General features: G+C 38.2%; 1 long non-coding RNA gene across 1 annotated transcript; it reads right to left on the bottom strand.

The window, feature by feature from the left end:
• Nucleotides 1-2,725: 2,725 nt before the first annotated feature.
• On the bottom strand, nt 2,726-5,132 carry LOC144716470 (uncharacterized). The gene is made up of 2 exons (XR_013584900.1): nt 4,573-5,132; nt 2,726-3,045 (listed from the first exon to the last, which is right to left on the bottom strand). It is a non-coding gene; the product is annotated as an uncharacterized LOC144716470 (long non-coding RNA).
• Between the last annotated feature and the right edge of the window lie 19,014 nt (nt 5,133-24,146).

Here is a 24,146-nt window from a genome sequence, read left to right on the forward strand (position 1 = left end):
TAAATCCAAGACCTTCTAGAATAGGAATGGTTAATCTAGACACTATAGTTAATGAGATTTTTTGTCAGTCCATCAGTACTTAAAACCATCATTATTTATATAATCTGGCCCCATAACTTGAGCAACCTAAAATAGGAAGGTCTTGAACCAATCATCGATTTACACAAGCGAGATATAATGCCTCTCTGTGATAAGGGCTTCATTGGCCTGCATTGAATCATCTTTCTAGTGTTGATCTTTGATTTACTGTATTCAATTTCTCTGATAAAGATTAGATTTTAGTTTTTCTTGCAGTGATGTCCCATCTTGGAGTAAATAGATGTCCTTTTCCTTTTGTTACTAGTGTTTTGTGAGTGTAATTCTTGATTCCTGCATCTATTTTTTCTGTCATATTGTTTAAGAGCGGTAGTTTATTTGATAAAGGAGGATGAATTCTCTGTGTTTTGGTGTGACTTGAACGAATTGTGTATTCTGGACTGGCCATACCATAGGAGTTATATATGCTTGCTGATTTGAAATAGAATGAGGTGATAATTCCACTGATGGAGGAATCAATTTCCATGATTTGGGATGGACTCTCAAATCTGATTAAGCTTTAATCAAGAGTTCCATAATCTTGTTTAATCCCTATAGTTTTTTAATACAGATTTTATGTCCTGATTTGAGGTCTAAGTAAGCATATTGTTTAATTTTTTGCACTATTCATAGCAATTTTGGAACGAAAACTCCATGTCACTGTTGTAATTGTGGACCTAGTTGACCTTTCTTATCTAAATCAGTTATTAATGGAGAATGTGAGCTAACATTCCATATTGGGATTTAAAATATGCCATTAAAGCTAATAAAGTAGTTATTCTGAAAGATTTTTTTGTGTATCATGAATCAGGTTAAACTGGAATGTCCATGTGTATGGTTATTAGATGAAACTTTCATGATCTGCCATATAGCATACACAAAAGAAACTCTCCAAGATTTAACAAGAATTCTGGTTGATAACCACCAAAAAGTAGGAGATCTTCAGGTTTGAATAAGCAATAAGAAAATATGTTCTTATTTCTTGAGGTTGAGTAGGTCCGTTTTCTGGAATAATTGGGGGATTGGTATTATGACTGCTTCAACATAATGTTCCAAAACCGACATTCTCTGAGGATTGAACCTGGATTTAGTACCAACCCTTACAGAATGTAAGTTACTGAGGCATTCACATAACACTCATCTGTAAATGCTTTAAATATGACATAGAAACTTAGTGACCATCATGATTCAGAATCAATACCAATTAGTATTAGTGCCATTCTCAACCTTTGGGTGATTAGTGAGTTCACACCAGAATAAAATAATATAGAGACGACATAAATGGGAGATATCAAGATACAAGAGGGACTGGCCAGACCAAATTCTCCACCTCTTGAAGTTGATAGGATCTTCTCTCATTCCCTGAGTCACAACATAAAATTTAAAAAATTAAATAGCAAATTGTCGGTTGCATTATCTTTTATCTATAGCCTTCTGTTTATCCCACATAATGTTTTGGAAACTGGCTTCCATTACCTCCAAATGTTCCATCATGGAAAATGTGATAGGAAATAAAGATGTAAAAGAAGATGGGTTTGGGATTCTACCAAAATAATGGAAAATGTGATGAATTGACATGATGACCAAGATGTGACAGACGATGAGGGGTTTGCAGTAGTGCTTCAAGCCAGAAAGAAAGGACAATATATATATATATATCTCTCTTCACATGTTCACATGCGGAGCCGAAGGCTCTACTTGTGGTGGTGGAAATGAAAGGTTGGTGATGGAGAAAAAAAGGGTTAGAGACTGTGGGAGAAAAAATGAGAGGGAGAGAGATCGAGAGAGAGGGCACGAGAATGAGAGCATGAGAATAACAGATGGAGAGAGATATAAAGCTAGATATTGCAACATTGAGAAGAAGGACAGTTAGAGAGTGTATAAAAGACTGAGGCAATGTGGGGGGGTGGAGGCAGAGAGAGAAAAAGATTGAGAAACTAAGAAAGAAGAAAAAATAGAGTGAGTTAATAAGAGACAGAGAGGGAGAGATAGAATGAGGGAGAGAGCCACTCAGATAGAGAGGAAGATAATGAAAGAGAGAGAGATAGAGAGAATATTAGAGAGATAATGAGACACTTAGAAGGAGAAATCTACGCAATAAGAGAGATGGAACATGAGATATTGAGTGAGAGAGCACATAACACTCAAAGACTGTATTATACATAAAGAAACAAAGGGAACATCAAACAGAAAGAGAGAGAGAACGATACACTAAGAGAAAAAATGCGAGAGAGAGTGTGTGAGAGAGAAAGCAAGATATATAAAGAGAAAGCGAGTGAGGGTGAAAGATTGACAGAGAGCACAAGAGACATAGTATAAATAATGAGATAAACTTAGAGGGAGCAAGAGATTGAGAGAGATAGAGAGGTTGTGAGAATGAGGGGCTAAGAGAGAGACTTAGAAGGAAGGAGAAACAAAGAGACAAAAGACTAGAAGGGAGTAAAGACTCAGAGATTGAGTGTCTGAGAGGGAACAAGATACATAAGGATAAAGACATAGGGAGGTAGCAAGATATTGAGGGGCAGAGATATTGAGAGTAAGTGAGATACATAGTAAGAATGTTTTAGAGAGATTTAGAGATTGAGAGAGATTGTTTCTCACAAATGACATGAGTTAAATTACCTCCACCTAGAGGGTCACAGTCACAAAACACCTCAAGTTAAAAGGTTGAATGAACTGTCCATCACAATATGTCTTATATGTTAGGTTCTAGGGCCTTGATCTAGATGAAAATTAAGAATGATTTACATTGGAACATTGATAAAATGATCAAAATGGCATGAACAAAAAATATGAGTCGAATCATCTAGGCATGGATTGTATATGTGATTTCTTGAATCCTTGAGTTAGTCATGTCCAGCTGGTCATTTGTGCAGCCTCTAGACATATCCACGCAATCCATGGCACATCAAATCTCCTCCTTCACTATGACGATCTCCATTCATGCTCTGATGTCATCGTTACACCATCCTGATCATATTGAGAATGAATTGGAGCTATGCAAAGAAGGGAGAAGAAACAGAAGAGACCTGAAAATTTTGGCCTAGGTGAATTGTGTTTAGGGCCTTCCTCTATTAATACTGAGTGGGTATTTTTATAAAAACCCCTAAATTTTATGTATATCTTCCTATGTCTGAAAGACCATTTCCTTGTAAACATCTAGGCGCGTGTATTAGTTTAGTTAACTCCATTGGCCCAATTAAATTCATTATAATTTTAAATTAATTAAATATATCATCACATAGATTAATAAACCAAAACAAGAAGTCAAGTCTCCAGCCTAAGGGCTGAGAAGCTACACCTTGTGCTCTAGAAGCTACAAATGAGTGTGTGTTGACTCACCCATGGAACCTATCTGTCATTAGTTACCGTGTATGTGCCATTCATCATCTACTTGACGCTGATAGGACGACTTCAGGAGTGGTCAACAGCAAAATTTTATTTGGCCACCCGAGTTAGTTCTAATGTATTCAGAAATTCGTAGAGAATTCTCTGATATTTCACTGCCTTGGCTGAGCACTTCATTGTATCATCTTGCTTGAGATGCCTTCTCTTACAATGAGGGAAGGCAATCCCATTTGACCACTCAATCATCTTTCAAACTTCTTGGTGCGCCTTACGATAAGCTAAAAAATGTGTGTATATATGTCGTTATTTAGGGATTTTTCAAGCTTAATCACTAAAATTTTTATGTCCCTTAATGCTTGAGTAAGGGGTCGAACCCTAGTGAGGCGATAGGAAAATTCAATTTTCCTCAAATTAGGGATTAGCACTCAAGTTTTAATAGCTATGATTTTTTTTACTTTTAATAGATTTTATGATTAGTTAGCAATCCTTGACAAGAATTACTAACTAATCCCCTACTAGGTTGTTTAAGTATCCAATGGATCTTAGATTCTTAGGATGTCATTGTAACAAATATCTAGATCAACAGTTCGCTTGAAGTGTGCTTAACGTGTTTGTTTAACCTGAATACTTAATGCAGCTTGAATTTTTTTATCTTCTTTTTGGTCAATTGAAAATGATTTAGAGAAGAAATCTATCACAATAGTTAATACCAGTCTTTTTATAAGGATGTATTCAAATTTCTCATAGACTAGAAGGCCTAAGGTAATATTTTCTAGTAATTTGTATTTTATTTGATTGATTTCTCACGGATTTAGAATGTTAAGAATTATTATTATTATTATATTTTATTTAACCCTGATTAATTCGGAATTGCAAAAAATATCCTATGATTGCAAATCGTGAATGTGATTCACGATTTGCTGAATTTTCAGCAGCACGAGCATGAATTTTATGATTTTAAGGAATAAATGTGATTCAAAATAGGATAGGGACAATCGATCTAGGCTAATTGATTTGAAATCAAACTAAAATTCACGAGCTAAAATGATTAAAATCGGAACATAAAAAAAACGACGGCGAGCATAAACGGAATGCGAATTTCAGAAAATCAAATATGAAATAAAGTGCAAAAATCAAACAGGAATAAACCTAGAGGTACCAGGAGCTTTCACGGAATCAATGTGAGCCAATCCTGAGCAACGAACGCCGAGTTTTTCAACTGATTTTAGCTTGAACGCGATGAAAAACGGCGGCGACGGATCTGTGAAATTCCAGCTCCAATCGGTCTCCGAATCGCTCCTGATGATTCTTGAGTCGTTGAGGGAGGCTAGGCGATCCTTCCTTCAGCTTAAACAATCAAGAATGACTTAATCTTTCGATTTCTTCCCTTTTATCGCCGGGGAATCGGAAGAACATGTTCTTCCGACTCCGTTACTAACTTCTTCTTATTTGCTTTTCACGCAAGTCGCACGGAGCGTGCCGATTGGTCCACGTTGCGCGGCAGTCCTCGTGCGTGCGGCGGTGGGTACGTATGAAACACACGAGGTCTGCATCGTCGATCTTCATTTCTACTGATCCACATCGCGCTGCACCGAGAAACATTAATTTGGCTCTGATTCGTCCATGTCGCGCGCGCTATGCTGCATATGATGCGCTACGCGCACGGCGCGCGTGCGTGCGTGTCATGCACCGAAGGGGCAAATTGGCATTCTGATTGGTTCCCCCCCCCCGCGTATGCCCTGCACTACTTGACGACTATTAAGCGCTAAAACTGGCCCAATAAGGTCCAGTTTAAATAAAAAAATGTTTTCCAATTATAAAATAACTGGAATAACTCATAAAAAATGTTTATTAATGCGTAAAATGATTTTATTAATTTCTAAAGCTCATATTATTTATTTATTTTCTCTTTATTTATAGAAATAGGTCAATTAAAATATTTAACTCTTTTTAAAGTTTATTGGAAAAACATCAAAAATATAAAAATTGACCTAAATATTTGTTAGAAGTATTATTTAACTTGAAATTTAAGGAATTTCTTATTTTAACCTAGAACCATGATAACATGCTTAAAAATTAATGTTTTATGCATTAAAAGCCCCAAAAATATGATGAAATTAACACTTTATCAACTCTTATTTGCATGTTATCACCTTACTAAGACTGTCTAGAATTCTATGATTAGAAACTTGTAGATCATAGTCCAAGTACAATTATCCATCCGTAAGATGTCTTTGCTACCTCAGGTCAAAGGATCACTTATAGAACCATGACGTTAATCAAGATGATAAACAGTTTAGTATAATACCATTCAGGGATTATTATAGATCAATTCTGTAAATTATTTCTACTACAGAGCACCCACTATATCCTTTGTGTCTCCACACTAATTACTAAAGAACCAAATATACTAATCATATGAGTGGGGCTAGATAGTGCTATTCTATCTGGATACTTTGATGTCATTGTCTAATATCCTTTGAATAAGAATATTTAAACATATGCTTAAAGACTAGAGATCTCCATATTAGGATCCCATCATAATTTACTTAGTATGGTTATGTATTCATGGACTTTATTATAAGTACCACACATTCACCATAATAAATACATTTTAATAATAAACATGGATAATATATGGAATGTGTGATTGCCTTATAGGCCACATATATTTCCATTCCCATCATCACTCATTATCCATTTTATCACTTCCCATCCTTCCCGTTTGTGACATCCCAAATCCTATACAACATTTATGTGTTTTACTCCCATATATTTTGTTACCCACAGCTGATGGAGTGTTTAGTCTGCTTTTCTAAGCATCATAACTCTAGGTAGGATCTTATCAATATTCAACACTACTTATTTATAATAACTTGTCTATTTATTATTTTATTTATGGAGAATAATATGTATTATCCATGTTTATTACTAAAATATATTTATTATGATTGCATTCTAAAAACTTGGGGTCATGATACTAATTTATTTTGGGAATTAATTAATATGTACATGATTAGTCTTTCTTACATATAATGATGTGATGATGATGATCCTCTTGCTGATGAATAGGGATCAATATTTGAATCACAATCGAGATTCTCTTTGATAGATCTCATTACTCCCAAGATTACTTGTTGAATTAAAATGCTACCCCTTAAGATCAAGATTACAATGGAATCATGTAAATTTTATTTAATTCATTTATATGTTCTTAAATATTAAAATGTATTATATTTTATTTCTTTTCTAAATATTCATCCTTAATAAAACAATACAAGATATACTTATCCAATTTATCAATTGGTATCATATCTTAGTTGTGGTAATTCTTAAAAATGAGTTTAAATTTCACCCAATATGTCGTTTGTCTGATACATTTCAAATTATTAAAGTCAAGATCTTAGTGAATATTCAGTGATGTATGTCTTACTATATTAACATGTGAATTTCAGATGAGTTGCTTAATAAATAATAGCAATTTGATACCTTATTCATAATTTATAATTTGAATTTATTACAATGATACACTTGAAATTCATACAATAAAATTTAATAGACTTTGTGAGACCATCATATGGATGTTGTTTTCGATGGTGGTTCTCCATTAATCCTTTACATCAATTTTATCATCTATCATGCCTTTCTCTTAACCATCTCTCTCATTCGTGGCACTCTACCCATGACCACCTATTGTTCAACTGAATATACTTCTAAAAGAGAAGTATTCATGATGAGTCAAGAGAGGTTTTTTTAATAAAAAGGTGATTAATCAATTAAGGTTCTTTCTTATTTAGAATCCACACACTGGCATCTAATCCTCGGCATCCATTTGATGATATAAATCATTGGTACCAATAGGGTTCTAAAAATCATAGTGGAGACCATTTTTAACACATGGTGACTCAGCCTAGATGGTGATAGCGCATTGGTTACATCTCCATAACATTAAATTTTCTGATATTTTGTGTGGGTGATCAAAGTAGGGGCACTAGCAGCACCATCATTAGAATTTATGACCTTCCAAATGTGAAAGAAATCATTATCCACTGATGGGGGACCATCCAGCTTCGACGATCCCGTCGAACTAGTTCGTCGAGCGAGGGCTCACGCATGAGATCTAACCTTTGGAATACCTGGCCTCGTCAATGGGCCACAAAGGTTTGACATTACCTTTCCTTATATTTTCTTTGTTTAGTAGGCCTTTATGTCGGCCGTGTATATCTTTGTTCTTGTTTATTCGCATGTGTTGGGACCGCTGTACAGACCTACCCATTTTGCGGGTGTGTTAGCTCATGTGTGGGCGTGTTTGTGTGCCTCTCTCTCCTATTAGGGGGACCTAATTACTTTTAATTGGCCCTTCTCCCCCTTTATTTCTAAGGGGGGAAGGCCCATATTTGCCCCTATAAAGGTGGGGCCCATCCTTACAAAGAGAAGAGAAAAAAGATTAAAGAAAATGTGATTTTTAGTGATTTTTTCTAATTTTTATGTATTTTTTTAGTTTTCCTCATATTTATGAAAATGCCACTGCAAAAATAAAGAGAGAGAAAAAACCCTAGAGTTTGCCAATAACCTCCGCCACCATCGTCATAATCCACTACTGTCGTTTTTGCCAGAGCTTGAGTTGCTGCTTCTGAGGCCGCCCAACGCCGCCAGCGGCCGCTCAACGTGGCCAGCAGCCACACGCGGCTGCTCAACGCGGCCAGCAGCCACACGCAGCCGCTCAACGCGGCCAGCAGCCACACACGGCTGCCTATGGTCGCTCAGGTCTGACTGCCACCGCCAAAGCAGCCCGCGGCTGCCTACGGCCACTCAGGTCTGACTGCCGCCGCCAAAGCAGCCCACGGCTGCCCCACGCTGCCCGTGGCCGCCCGCAGTCGGCCCGCGGCCACCCAGGCTGCCGCGGTCGACCCCGATTGACAGAGTCAGCATGGAGCGTTGATCAAGCGCTGCCCATTCGACCCCTCGACGTCGGCGCTAGTCCGAACATGGTCTTTCCCACTGACCGATCAGACCAGCCAAAACTATTTGACCGAGCGCTGGGAGCAAACCCTCTGCTCGTGTCTCGGCGCCCTCGGTCCCTCGCCAATCATGGGTCAGCGTTAATACCCACTTAATGTCATCCATCCCGGTGCTGCTCTGGAGATTTTCCCTTGGACGAGTCCCCCTTGCTGCTGGCTCCTCAGACCCTCGGTGCGTTGCCTCACCACTGCTCATCCCATAGTTGTTACCTGATTGTCGCTCTAGCCAAGGCTGTCTCACCTCTCCGGCTCCCTCTCCGGCTCCCTCTCCGGAAACTCCCCTCACCGCCATCGAACGCACGCGTTACGGACGCACGAAGCAGTGGAGAATTGATTCGCGGGCGCCGACAAGGTACATCTTCTCCCTGCCCGCCTGTCTTTTATTTTCTGCAATACGCTTTCGTATTGCCTCCACCGCGCTAGGGTTAGACGTAGGTGAGAGGGACAGGTTGAGCAAATTATTACGATAAAACAAGAGCGTCTTTCCCTTTGGTACAAGTCGGCTTGCCCGTCACGTGAGAGCAAAACCCGGTGGAGTTGCTCTGTTCGGTGCCGTAGTCATCCTCATCCCTTCGGAAGAGGTTAGAGAGGTCTGACCCCTCCACCACCGGGTGATCCGTCAGCCCCGAGAGTCGGTATTTACCATTAGTCGGCACTTGCACGTACCATAATCCGTTGAATCTTGCATCTCATCGTAGTATATTTTCCCATTTAGGATTTCTGATCGGACGACACCTCGCCGTAGTCCCATAGCATTATCATTGACCGGCACTGAACCATCATATTCGGTGTCAACCGGACGACGTCCTCGATGATGTCTGACATCACAGCCGCTTAAGCCGCCCGCGACAGCCAGCTGCGTGTTGTCGCCGTCATCGTGTCTTGTCATCGCTGCCATGTGCTCGTGGCTACAGCCATCGTCGTGCCTCGCCGTCACATCCATCGCTCCGGTGCCTCACCATCATGCCAATCGCTGTGCCTAGCCACCTACTTGCATCGTCGCGTGGACTTGCACTGCCACGCCTCATCGCACCGCCGCACCTCCTTGCGTCATCGTGCCTACTTGTGCCGCTGCACTTACTTGCTCCACCACACCGACTTGCACCACCACGCCTACTTTGTGCTGCCGCGTCTACTTGCGCCGCAGCACCTACCAACGCCGTCATTGCGCCTATGAGTTGCTCGCCTGCCACTACTGTCAAATCTAACAATGCTCACGCTTAGCGCTACAGGTACACTCATCTATTGCCCTCTTGGCGTTATATTATTTCCTTCAGTGCCTCTGAACACTTTCTCCACTACTTGCGCTGCACTTATTTTTCTCCGAACACTTTCTGAGGATTAGGATTTCTTTCGGTACGTCCTTGGTTGAGACTGTTGAAGGGGAGCGCAAAAAAAGTGGCACTAGCCGAACTCGCACTCAGTCTTCAACCCGACGTCCGGATCATTGGGAGCTTAGTGGCATTCCCAGGTCATACTTACCATAGCCTATTGGTTGTTGGTGTCCGTCGACGCCGAATTTATGCTTCTCATCTATTTTTTTATTATCGCACTATCATTAACATGACATCATCATTACTCGTCTCCGCTATATGACATGTCTGCACTTGCCCTTCCTTTTGTGTAACATGAGCCATTCGATCCCGACGTCGATCGTGTTACATCATTCACAAGAGGCATCCCCTTCATAGACATTTATGCGATGGCCCACCAAAGTTCTAGCAATGGTATCATCTCTTGTGGTGACATAAATCACCAACTTTGGTGATGATCATGGCTGCCAAACTCCCAGCCATTGAAATAACCTTCTCATCTAATTCATGAAAATATGTGGCCACGAAGCCAAACACACATTCCCCTTATCATTCAATATTGATTTATACAATATCATTCATATAACACACATGTGAGTCTTACAATGAAGTCCATTGATAGATTGTATTACTATGTGAATATTGACCATAAAATAAAGATTAATAGTATTTAAATATATATTTTTAAATCTTCCTATTAAAAATATGCTCGAGAGGGACACAAAAATAGTCAAATAGAATAGCAATATATTGTCCCATTCATATGATGAATATGGAAAATCTCGTTGCCATTAGTGTGGAGAGATTAACTAAAGGTAAACAGATCTCCTTATTCAAATGAGTTGATTGAATTGATCCTTATAAGTACCTAATGATCAATCAGATTTATTCATGTCATGCTCATGTTTGTGGTCAGACTTGAGACACCAAAGCCATCTTGCTGAAGGATGATTTCAGTTTGATTATGACCCTTGATTTCCTCATCATGGAATTCCAAACCATCTTAGGTTGGATGCACCAATAATATCAGGAACGAAATTGAGTAGTCAAGATGTTATTTTCCACGCTTCTTACAAGATATTGTCTTATGAAGACAATATGTTATGTCCTTAGCCAAGCTAGTGAAATATCAAAGAAGAATAATATAGTGATTTTCCAAAGCATCATTACTAAGAAGGATAATAATTTAGTCATTGATAGTTGTCTATATCGAAAGTTATCCTAGAAGCATCTATCAGGTGAGGTATTATACCTGCATGTTACCTAATGATAGGTTCCATGAGAGATTTAATATAGTCCATTGTATCTTCTACAGCATGAGATGGCAATTCAACTTATCAATTAGGTTTAATTTATTTTTAAAGAATTAATAAGGTTACATAATAAAGATGATTAAGCCACTAACAGATATAAGGGCCCATAGGTTTAAGAGGTTTTATGAAAAATTCTTGTTAAATATAAAATGTTAAATTCATAAAAATTCATCCAGGCAAGAAGTCTTCAAGTGCCTGTCCTATTTCTCTCCAAATTCCCTATGTACTCTCTTATACCTTCAATTTTATGCGGTTCTATTAATTTATACTGTACAAATAATATTCAATAATGTTTTTCAAAAATAAAAAAATATATGGGAATTATAAGGTTAATCCACAAGGAAGAAATAATTATATATCAATTTTTTTTGTCTTTCAAATGAAATAAATAAGTTCACAAGTAAAAATATACTTTATGTTTTTTTTCATATTTTTATGTAGATTTATACTAAGTTTCTAAAAAAAACATGGGAATAAAAATAAATATTTTTTTGGTTTAGGTATGGGCCCAATGTCAAAGGTTTTCCCCAAAGGTATCCAGACTTTGTCAAAAATTTTCCATGTCTGGATTGTGAAAGGGGACATGATACCCTAAAAGCAGAGTAAAATTTGATGGGGATTGAAAGAGATTTAAACATAGATGAAATGGAATGAAAATTAGGCTCAATAAATGGATCAATTTGTGATGAAATTTGATGTGAAGAGACTTGAGATATTATTTTTCTGGGAGAAAACTTTGTATTCTAGACAAAGATAATGATAGAAATGGGAAGATAGAGTGAAAGTGATGTAAAATGAAGGAAAGGCAGGGAAATGGATCGGGATGATGATCAAAATTTATATCCCAAAATTTCTCTTCCTAAAATCTTATCCTCAAATTTAAACAGTATCATGCATTTTTATGCAAGAAAATGATGAGGAAAGGAAGAACACATCAAAACACTTACTTCAAACAGGTTGAACAACCAGGATCCTACTGACCTTTTCATGCTGGCTATATAACTAGAGCACATCTAGAATGAGTTAGATAAAGTGAGAGAAAGATAATAGTTATAGTTGGGCATGATCTAAAAAATTTGCTTCTATTTTCTTTGTATTTCCTCCTGGTGCCATTCCGTCTGTTTCACATCAGTTTAATTTGAATTTATAGAGCTACTTCATTTGAATTTCATGATTCTCCTTGAAATGCAAGTTAGATGAAATTATTTAAGAATTTAAGACATCTACACCTATCAAATTTCTCCTTTAAAGCCCCAAATCAAAATTTCTATAATTTGACCCAACAACCCAAATAAATTGTTGTAAATATTACATGGGATACTCTAGCCCATTCATTATTATCCAATTGGATTCATTAAGAAGTGATCATAGATGAGACTAGAGAATTGATGGGGAACGACATTTCCAGCGCCAATTGGGGCATCAACAAACACCGGTGGCCAATAATTTAGGGTAAGGGGAACCTAGGAATGCCACTAGACTCCCAATGACCTGGATGTCGAGTTGAAGGCTGGCAGTGCAAGGACGGCTTCTGCTGCTAGTGCGCACATCCTTGGAGAGTCCAAAAAGGGATGTATCGATAGAGACCCCATCCCACAGAGCGATAGTCCTATCTATCAGTACCCCAACCCTCGTAGTGGGGATGCATTCAGGAGGTACTGAAGGAAGTAAAGGACGTGAAATGGGGTAAGACGAGAGTACCTGCGGACTGATGCCTGATCAGTCATGACAATATTAGTGGGTGTCTGGCAGCAAATGCAGGAGCTCTCTCTAGGCACCAACAAAAGGCCCCACTACTTTCCAAATTATGTGTGTGTACATAGGCTCCATATACAGCCATGTTATGGAATCCCAATTATGGAATGTACCTAGAATGCCTAAAATGTCCAGCAGCGACAAAAAAAGAGAAGGAAAGGACAAATAGTTAGGCTTAAGTATACATTGTAGATGATACGTTATTATCCAACTTCTTATCATTTCAAGTTAGAATTAGGGCCAGATAAGTCCAATACATTGTCAAATATACAACTGAGTTTAGAACTTTCTTGTAAACATGTTGCGTTGGAAAGGTCATAAGGAATTCAAATCAATTTATAGCGATTTAGTACAAGTAGAAGCATACTTTGGAATCTCAATAAAAACAATATCTCACTGAAGTGAGCCTTCTTGGGTAAATATTGATTACACATATGTTATAATAAATAATATATTTGTCTAATGTTGATGTCGATTCATGCAAAAAGGCATGCTGATGATGAATAGGAATAAATACTTAAAATAGCTTACAGTATTTTTTGGCAGAAATTTTGAGCCCTCCTTAAAAGTAAAGAAACAGCAACCACACACTTGAATTTCTTCTAAAAAAAAAGGCCCTCCTTTGACCAGGATTAAGATCCTTTCGGGATCTGGATTGGGTCTGATCCATAGTGGGTTTCATTGTGCTTTAGCTTTCTCTCTTCTCCACCATTAATATTCCAATTACCTCAGCCATGTTATAAATGAAGCTCCAAAGAAATAAAGAGAAAAATAAATCACTTGATTCAAGAGAATCAAGAGGGGTTAATTTATTAATTGTTAAATCCCATTAGTTAGGACCAATTACAAACTGAGTGATCTTTAAATTTTTGACATGAATAAGTGATAATATTTGTGTATATTCTTGATATAAATAGTAATATAAATCATAAAACACATATTTATCACTAACTTTGATGTCATCAGATGTCTGATATGTTGTCTCCTTCATTCAAGCATGAACTGAAAGCAGGCTCTATTGTGATATTTAAATTATTCAATATGTCAGATTTTTTATGTGCATTTGTCTAATGTCAGTGCTAGACCATGCCTAAAGGCAATCTAATAATGGATGAGATTGTGTGAGTTGATGTCAACCTCTGATAATTATAATGTTATTCACATGGGTGGTGGTTTAATGTTAAAAAATAACTTATCATCTAGAGTGATCTTATAGACATTGCCTTCTATCACATTCATGTGTCACTAATAGTTCGCATCACTTTCAAAAGAGACAATAATGTGTAAATTTATATTTTAATGGTATTGAACTTAAGTTGTTATTCACTAATAATGTTTTTGTTTTATATCATGCCAAAATGGAATTTAGAAATAGAAAGGACATAAGGACATGATAATCAGACATCCCTTGGAAATTAATGTTATTGTTACAAGATAAATCATTGATGTTGCACCAGATGTCTTGTTATAAAGTGTAATACATTTTCAGTTGAGGTATCTTAAGTCCTCTTTACTACCTCAACATTTGAAAATATATCTTCTATGGAGAATTGTTTTTTCACGTAGACTGATGACACCTTTGGAAAGTAAAAAAATACTAACAATTTTTTAATGTGGTTGATTTTGATCAATCACAAGAAGGGAGAAACATCAGAAATATATCCTCAATCTGTCCTCTACTAAAGAAAAACTTGGGTATGGAAGTGCCCAATAAGATACAAGCGCATCTTATCCTGAACTTTTTTTTAGCAAAAAACATGGTGCAGGGTACGACCAACCCCTAAGGTTGTTCCCATAGACTGATCCATACGTGCCCTGGACGCCACCCAAGGGTGTTTATTTATTAAATGTAGTGTTTACAGAGTCTATAGGCATGGAGCAAGCGTACATGAGTGAAATCTAGTAAAGGCCATGAGAAGACCACTCATGCCGGCAGGAGTATGTGAAGCCCTCGTAGTGAGTGCAATGCTTGGAGTGTGCGCAGTACAACCTGTCACCGTCCGTAGGTGTCAATGTCTAGGTGCGTGGTAGGTTGAACTATCAGGCAAGAGGGTGAGCTCCCCCGCCTCCTGCACTCCATGCAATCTGCCAGTCTCGTGGGTCCTCCTTCAATAATGTGTGACGTGTACGAAGAGCAAGCAAGCCAAGGCACTCAACGTGATAACATCTACGAGCTGCCTGAGGGAGTTCCTACAAAGAGAGAAAAAGAGATGAGGGAGTTTGTGTGCATATTGCGTGGTTCGCTCGGGCATCCGCCATCTGGTTGCCCTCACGCAACTAGTGATGAACACTAGTCAAGCGAGGGTGTCACCGAATGATGTCCTACCATTCGTGATGCAGCCACCATTGGGAGCATAAACCTACACGAAGAATGTCAACTAACATTTATGAGTCTGATTCTATGATGATATTGTAAAGGTTTTATTCCTTGCAAAGGAGTAAACCATCACGTATCGCCATAGTCTCGGCTTTTGTGTTAGTTTGGGTACCATAAAAGGACAAGAAGGCAAAGAGAATACTCCATGTGTGATCGCGGCGGATACCGCCTCCTCCAACTAGTCCCAGGTTCCCTTTGGCCACACCATCCACATTCAACTTGAGGATGTCAATTGGCAGTGGGTGCCAATGGACAAGTTGTAGTCGAATGGTGATGGGAGCAAGGGTCACCGTAATGCCCCTAGTGTGAAGGAGATCACATGTGAGGGCTAGCTACAGGCACCAAGCAGTATGAGATGGTGGGTGCATCGTATCCCCTGCTGGACTCACTGCATGATATATGGTGTTCAAATTGGGGTCCCTGCAAAATGGGAAGAGTTTCACCCTTTCCAGAAGAATTTCATGCTTAGAGTGCGTTGGCAAGATAAAAATCTTGCCAAAACACTCTAACGGTGTATGAGTAGAAGGGGTACATAGTAGTGGGCACCAATGATGTGTAATTTGGCTCCAATAGTTTAGGGCTGTCTCACTATGGAAGAAAAGGTGCTCCATAGATTCAGCCTGGGAAGATGCGGAGCAACAATGGCAACGAGAACTAAGGGAGTGACCGATACGAGTTACTCGATCATCAATCGGGATGCCACAATGCATGAGTCTCTAAAGGAAGAGGGTGACGCGAGCGATCATTGTCGGATGCCAGTTGCGGCGACCCTAGTGCTGGGTGGGGGATTTCTTGCTGAAATGCTCCCAAGAAGATCGGTAAGAGAAGGACCCATCGAGGGTAAGCGTCCAAATAAGATGGTCATGAGTGGTCCTAATGAGAGTACTCTAGGCCTAGGGAAACGTGTCTAAGGGGAGGCTATGCTGCTCCCAAAGGTGACGTGTGTTGCCCATGAGCAGTTGTGCCACGGTCAATCGAAGGCAATGAGGCTCGAAGTGTGGATGACAGGCTAAGGGCGCGTCAGCTAGCCATGTATCATACAGGGCGCTAATCTCAACGCGGCCGATATGCCAATGTGTGACCAAGGCTATCGCTAGCCAATGTCACTACCAAGTCTCCCATCTGCAATGTCCCCGGATATCCAACTCTAGAAATTCGCTGTACTTGGCTGAGATGAAACTCCCCAATGGGGAGTGCATGGTCCGTATACACCACATGAGCTTCTTCTTAAGCATGTCTTAGACGTCTTGAAGGCGTCTGATCCCTAGACCCCCCTCGTCCATCGACCAGCAAGCTTTCTCCCAAGAAACCAATGGTGGCATATTATCCTGAACTTACCACCTAGAAAATTATGATTAGGTGATGTAAAATGTGTTTCAAATATGTGGTTAAGAATCCAAACACAGTCTATTTCTCATTCTATATTCATTGATAAAATATAAATTCATTATCATGTTGTGTGATGGTAATAGTGAAAGTCAATGAATGCAGATAATGATTAAGTGAATGATGAAATCATAATACATGTATCACTAATCTTTAAATATGTATGCTAGATATTATTATTCGAAGGATACTCAAGAAGGGCATCAAAAAAAGAAAAAAAATATATTTTTTAGTCCCTTGATATGATGAGCATGTTCAATCCTATAACCATCAATCGGTATGGAGACAATTAAGATAAATAGTGGGTGCCCTCTAAGGAAAGAATCCACTGAATTGATTCATATGAACCCCTGATTTGTATTATACCCAGCATCAAACAAGTTGATTTGTGTCATGCTAATGTAATTACTCAGACCCAAGATACCAAATATTCCTTGTAAATGGAAAATTGTGTTTTGACTATGACCTTATTTAATTAGAAGATTTGAAACCGACCTAGCTTAGATGCAACAAAAAGTCCACGAAGGTAATTATGTGGTCAATGTGGAATAATTTACTCTCAATATTAGACGAGATTGACTCAAGGAAGGATGATTGAATTAAGTCGCTAGAAATATAGTAGAAATATGTAAGAAAGTGTTCTCTGATGATTTCTCTACACATCAGTAGTAACAAGAATGGTCGATTATGATATAACAGTAAACCATACCCTAAGTCTTTTGTGGATGAAGGATTATGCATATATGCAAAATTATGATGCAAAATGTTCTATGAGAATTTGAAAGACTCATTTTGTATCTTTAATCGAACCAGGTGTAGCTTGGCACTCCATGGTCAGTAACTTCCAATAAACTGGGTGAAATCAATCCATGATTAATTAATCTATATGAGATATAGGTAATTAATAAGATCAGCCCAATAAAGGTTATCAGACAATTAAATTTATTAACTAGACTGACACATTGGCCAAGAGCATCATATACAAAAGTTATTTAAATATTGGAAAATATATTTTAAGTTTGAGGAATTTGATAAATGATCATGGTTACAGGGAATTTTGTGAAATTTTTACATGGAATTCTATGAAAATTTCCCAAATAGTATGAATAAAGAGGGACACCCTCATTTCATACCCATGTGAGTGCTTCATCTTTCTTATCTGATGCTTCTACTAGAGACTAGATGACAAGGAAATCCAATTTCTTCTACTAGATTTTATGGAAAGAACAAAAGATCTTGTGCTCTAAAGATCACATGGATATATCAAAGACTAAGCATTTGAATGGCTTGAAGATGCATACTCAAGGAACTAAGAAAATATAGATTTGATCCATGCAAAGGTGTAATTTTTTGTTTTCAGATCTGTCCTCAATTTGATCTACTACAGAATCAAGTTTGGATCATGTTTATTAAAGCCCAAAATTCTCTGAACAATCTTCTCTGAACAGCTTGAATTGAAGTGATTTCATCTTATTCTACATTCAAGAAGCTAAAAATAACTTGAGAAATATGGTGGATAAATTCAGGTGCTACAATTCATATCAATTTATCTATGTAGAGTTTCCTCCGTTGACAAAATCCAAGCGATGCTGAAATATATATCTACTCATGCAGAAATAATAAGACATAAGTAGAGACAATCAAAATGTTTTGGCTACTTCTAAACATCAAAATGTTATGGATTGTAGATTTGAAAGAGAATTTGGTAAAAACTGTTAGACAAAATTGGCTTATATTTCCGCTTTATATAAATCAGGTTATAGTGGTTTTTTCTATATGGATCAAATCTAGTTGGTATAGGATCATTAGTATAACATGAAAACTTACGCATGATTGATATAATCTTCTCGTTGAAGATAATCCTGTGTATATATGTGCAAAAGGTGACACATAGTTAAATTCTTGGGATTTAAATATATTAGGGCACAAAAGATTGGGTTGCATTTCTGAATAGAGAATTTTGCTATATGGTATCAAATATAATTATTAATCCAAATATCATCAGGTTTTTTACTCATGTCAATGTATCCAAGGAAACACAAAAAACCAAAAGGAAACAATACCAATCAAGTTTTGAATGTTTTAGAATTCATTCATATATATAATTTGGTCCATAACCAAGACCAGCGTAAAATGGAGACCGATAATTTATTACATTTATAGACAATTATTATTAATGAGAAATCAGAATCCTTGGAAGTGTTTAAAATTTATAAGGTTTAAGTTAAGAATAAACTCAACAACAGACAAAGACCATGAATCAGACCGTAGATGTGAATATTACAATAAATATGATGTCTCAGATGAAAAATATCTAGTAATTTTTGCCAAATTCTTAGAGGATTCTGGTACCATTTTTCAATACACCCTGCCGGGCTCTTCTAGCAAAAAAGTCGAAGCTGAATGACAGAACCTAACACTTTTAAGAAAGGGTGAGGAGTATGCAGATCAGCCAATTCTTCCCATTGGCCTCTGGAATGAGGCATTAAATACCAAAGATTTTATAGAGCAACGATTAAAACCCCCTATGGTCTATGTACATGAAGAAAATCCTTTTTGAGATATTTTGACAGTTGAGATTGTCTAGTTGAAGCTACAAGTACATGTTTAATAAAAAATACAATCATTTTTGTTGGTAATTTTTTGCTATTCAATAAGATCATGTAGATTTGATATTTATGATCCCACAACTAAAATACATTTGAGATTAGGAATGCCCATTTCTTTAATGATGTTGAGTTTCCTTGGGAAGATAAAGTTTGAGATATTGTCTTTTAAGAAAAATGATTCATCACTCGAATAGTTTTTTGGATGAAGGAAATGATTCAATCTTCACATATGTCTATCCAACATTACTAATTTTTAAGACAAGGGTTCTCTTCCCTCATCACAGAATGAAAAAACTCAAGAACCTCAAGAACTAGCACTATTAAGAAAATCCACAAGAGAAAGCAGAATTAAAATTCCAAATTATTACATTTTAATTCTCCGTGAAAATACTCTCAACGTAAGATAACCCATCCAGAAATTGAATTGGCAAATGACATAAACAAATAGATGAAATCAATGCATGAGAATGATATTTTTGGTCTTATCTGTTTACCTAAAGGTTTGCACCAGTTGGTTTTTAATAGATATTCAAATCGAGAGGAATTCAAAACGTAAGATGACAATCTGCAAGGCATGTATTGTTGAAAATAATTTTCCCATTTTGGAGGTATTTATTGCAAAGACCTTATGTTCACTCTCAACAAAGGATTCTTCTAAAATTATAGCATTTGTAGTTCATTTTGACCTTGAGCTACATCGGATGGTTGTAAAGGTAGTTTATAAATGGAAATATTATTGAAAAAATATACATGTTGAAACTAGAAAACTTTGTAATTGGAGACCAGAAGCCCATGATTTATAAATTAAAGAAATTCATCCATGGGATTGAAGAAATACCTCATCAATAGTATCATAAATATCATTAAATCATCATCTCATTAAGTTCGATAAATTTATAACTGATGGATAAATGTGTACATCATAGGTTCAGTGGAAGCACATACCATCCTCTTGTTTTATTTAGATGACATCGTACTTGCCACAAATGGTGTTAGGGCACCAATAAATTACTATCATACACTCAAATCTACCATGATTTTTACTTAAAATATTTTGGGTTTGTCACTAATGTGCTATATTTAAAATATAATTAAAATGTATGAGATAAAATATTACAGATCACTTGCTACCCCGGTTACTAAAGGAGGTAACCTTAGTCACAATTTGTGCACAAACAACATTTTTTTAATTTCAGGAATCCTAAAGATACATCATACATCAATTATAAGAAATATTTTATAAGCCCAATGTTGTATGCCTCCAGATGTCATGTACGTAATGGGTATATTATGTTTGTATATGGGAAATCCGTTCATGAGATATCTTCAGTACACAAATGTTATATCATACAAGAAGTAAAATCATTTAGAGATAGTTCAGTGTTTTGATTCTGACTTTGTTTGATGCATGGATAGAAGACGATCCACTTCAGGCTACATGTATCTGTTGGCCGTATGTGCTACATCATGGAGAAGTTCTCAAAAGACATGTGTAGCATCATTAATAACATCCTAAGTAATATATCTGTGTCATATTTTTATGTCTATTTGCATTAAAACGATTATATCAAAGAGTTTTCAAGCTTAAAAGTGTTGAACTCATTTTTAGAATAATATTATGATTTTCCTTGATTTTAGGATTCTTTTTAGAATTTTCTGACATCATAATCATATAGAAAATTATTCATACCAAATAAATCTTTTTAGAATTTCTAACAATAAATTCATAGCAAATCATTCTTCCTTTGATGCTCTTGTCTATGGTGGTAGTAAACGAGAGGTTGATGGCTAGGGTTTGAATATACCAAAAGAACACTATTCCAATACTACATTTTTTGCTTAAATACCAGTCAATAAACAAGGGTTTGGGGGCCCCTGCATACTAATGACTTATTCATAACACACATCAGTATGTTAATATGACCATATTTACATGTTTATTTGCATTAAAATGATTATTTTTAAGATTGATATTTTGAATTTTATGATTTTTAAAGTTTTTTTAATGCTTTTTATGACATCCCATTCCGAGAGAACATAATTTTTGAGTCATAATATAAATTTTCCTAAATTTTTTGAAGATATATCATTTTTAAAATTCAAAAAACATATTTTAATGAGTAAATATCTATGCTTTGAAATTATTTAATGGCTCTTGAATTTTATGGACTTCAAAAATTGGAGAGAGAAAATCAGAGGGCTAAGAATGATCCAAATTTAAATCACAATATCTGACGATCTAAAACGAGCTTCGGAATGAAATTTTGAGTAGAGATTCCTTTTCTTGCCTCTTTCCATCCATATGGTTGGATCTATGATTAGAGCCTTGGAGTTTTGTAAAACTATCTTTAAGCTTACTTTCTCCTAGAGAGCCCAATCGAAGGAAAGTGTAGTTTTGAAGGTCCATCCAGAGTGTTATTGGTGTCTTGAAAGGATGGGAAAGATCAACAGAGAAGTGGATAGGTTTATCTGCATCAGTGATGTTGGACGTGTCAACGGCATCGTCTTACTGGTAATTTTCTAATGGGAATGTAACTATGTGATGCGATGAAACCCTATATGAATGTACGTGCAGGTCTGACTTTGTGGGACTTTGCCGAATTCCGAAGTCCGGTGTGGCGACCGATGATGATGACGGTGACCTTCTGACCCTCGTCGGAGTGACGACGGTGACCACGGCGTCGAACGGTATAATTCCGTAGGGCTCACACGTAACGGACGAGCACGCCCCGTACCTCGAAAATCACTCGTGACGTAGTTTTGTTCTTGAGTATTTCTCTCACTATTCTAACCCGAGCGCGGTGGAGTGCAGCCAAAAATATACTGTAAGATGTAATGTAGTTGTCGAGCAAAGGGAATGGCGTACCCCATTGGTGGCGGCATTCGTCGTCGATGTCTTCGTCGGTGCGAGGGACCTGTCTAGGCAGAGAGCAATGGAGGCATGCCGAAGGTAGCACGTAGTAGCTCAACAGTCGGCGTGGCACGACACTCGAGCAGGTGTGAGAGGTTGGAGGCGAGGACAAATGGAAGAAACATGCGCTGGTGAGCAGCTCAAGTGATCGAATGAGTCTGGCGAAGCGACGAATGCGAGTTTGAGCAATGATCAGTGGTGGCGAGATGACGTGTCAGCTAAGCGGCACGGCATGCTTGGACGAGAGACTGGCATGATCGATTTTGATCAGGCGTCAGTAGCAAATAATGTCATTTGTTAACCGCGGGGTCCGGAGTTGACCGATGCGGCCAGTGACACACACCTGGGCTGGTCGTGCGGGTAGGACAAGGCCCATAGTCCAGTAAGTCCATCCACAGGGGGACTGGTGGCAAAGCCTCCCAATCTAGGGTGTTTCCATGAACCAGGGCTGCCCCATGCACAAACGGTTCCCACAGAGCCTCGAGACGCTGACCGGAGGGGTCCTCATTGGATGCGGGGTTTCCCGCGCACGCAACCAACACCAATTTTTTGCGGATTTGCCCACAGAACGGACAGTCATTGATGTTGGTATCAGGCGATGCTGTTCGTTAACCCATGGGGTTCCATGAGTTGACCGTTGCAGCGGGGTGACACGCATTTGGGGTTGGTCGCGTAGGTAGGTCAAGACTCCTCGTTCAGCGAGTCTGTCCACCGGGAGGACTGGCGGCGGGACCACCCAGCCAGGGGCGATGGCCAAAGACTGGTGCCATCCTGTGCACAAATGGCTCCCAAAGGGGGCTCCTGGTGTTGACCTGAGAGAGTCCTCGTTGGTTGCGGGGTTTCTCGCGCACGCACGCAATGCCAATTCCTCACGGGATCGACTACGAGACTGGCAGTCTACAGTGGAATCACGCAGCCAGTATGCTGAAGAGTGTGAGAATCTGCACGAGTAGAGTGGAATAGTCGACAAAAAAAGGATAGAGCAGATGATTTCTGCCTTTCCACCCCCTTCTAGAAATCATCTTCCTTGCACTTCTTCTTCCTTGCTTTGTTCTTTCCCTTCCTCCTCTTCCTCTCCTTTCTCTCATTGAGATCTGAGAATGAACACACAAATCCCAGATCTGATTGAACGTGGTCCCATCATGCCCTTATATAGGGCCATGATGGGCAACTTACAATGAGTCCAACAAGGAGAGTCCACTAAGAGACCCCCCCCCATTTACAACATAAATAAGGAAATTAAGAGATTAAACTATGTGAAAATAAAAATAACATTGACGGATACGAAAACACGAGGATACGGATGCATCATGATGAGTAGGGTGTACTCGTTGTGGCGAACACAAAACAGAAATTAAACAAATGAAAACAGATACCGAAAATGCGAACTCGTGCTCTACCCAGGGTACTTAAACCTGGGCTTCTTCACGATTGCTTTGGCATGCCGATCTGGCTGGAAATGGACTGGCGGTGATGCTGATGATGACGATGACGGCTCCGATGAAAATTTGTTGACGTCGTCTGGGTGCGGTCCATCAATCAGGAAAATTCCTTGATCCCAACGAAACATATGAGTCTAAGGTTATTCTTTGCCTTACATTAGTTTCTCTCGTTCACATCCCTTAAGTTAGATCTGCATCCTTCATTTCATCATCTTGTTCTCATCACGATCTTTCATCATCTCACCTTATCACAACCATCTTTGATCATGATCTTGATCTCATCAACTGTCTCATATAAAACCCCTAAATAAACTAGTCCATCATCCTCTTCTCCGTGTCATAACCACCTATCCATTCTTCCATCATATCCCGTAAGTAAGATCATTATCATCTATTCTTCAAACATTCTATTTCATCATCATCCATTGCAATCCACTCACATCTATTCACCGATTTCATCAGCATACCTTCTTATTCATTTTCTACATCCATCATCACTTCACATCTTCATCTATCTCACTCTCTCATTTCCACTTGATAGATCCACATCCTCCTACATATTCTCTGTATTATTATTATTCATATCATCCCTCTAA

This window comes from Wolffia australiana, chromosome 2 (genome assembly GCF_029677425.1).
Source record: "Wolffia australiana isolate 7733 chromosome 2, ASM2967742v1".
Lineage (NCBI taxonomy): Eukaryota > Viridiplantae > Streptophyta > Magnoliopsida > Alismatales > Araceae > Wolffia > Wolffia australiana.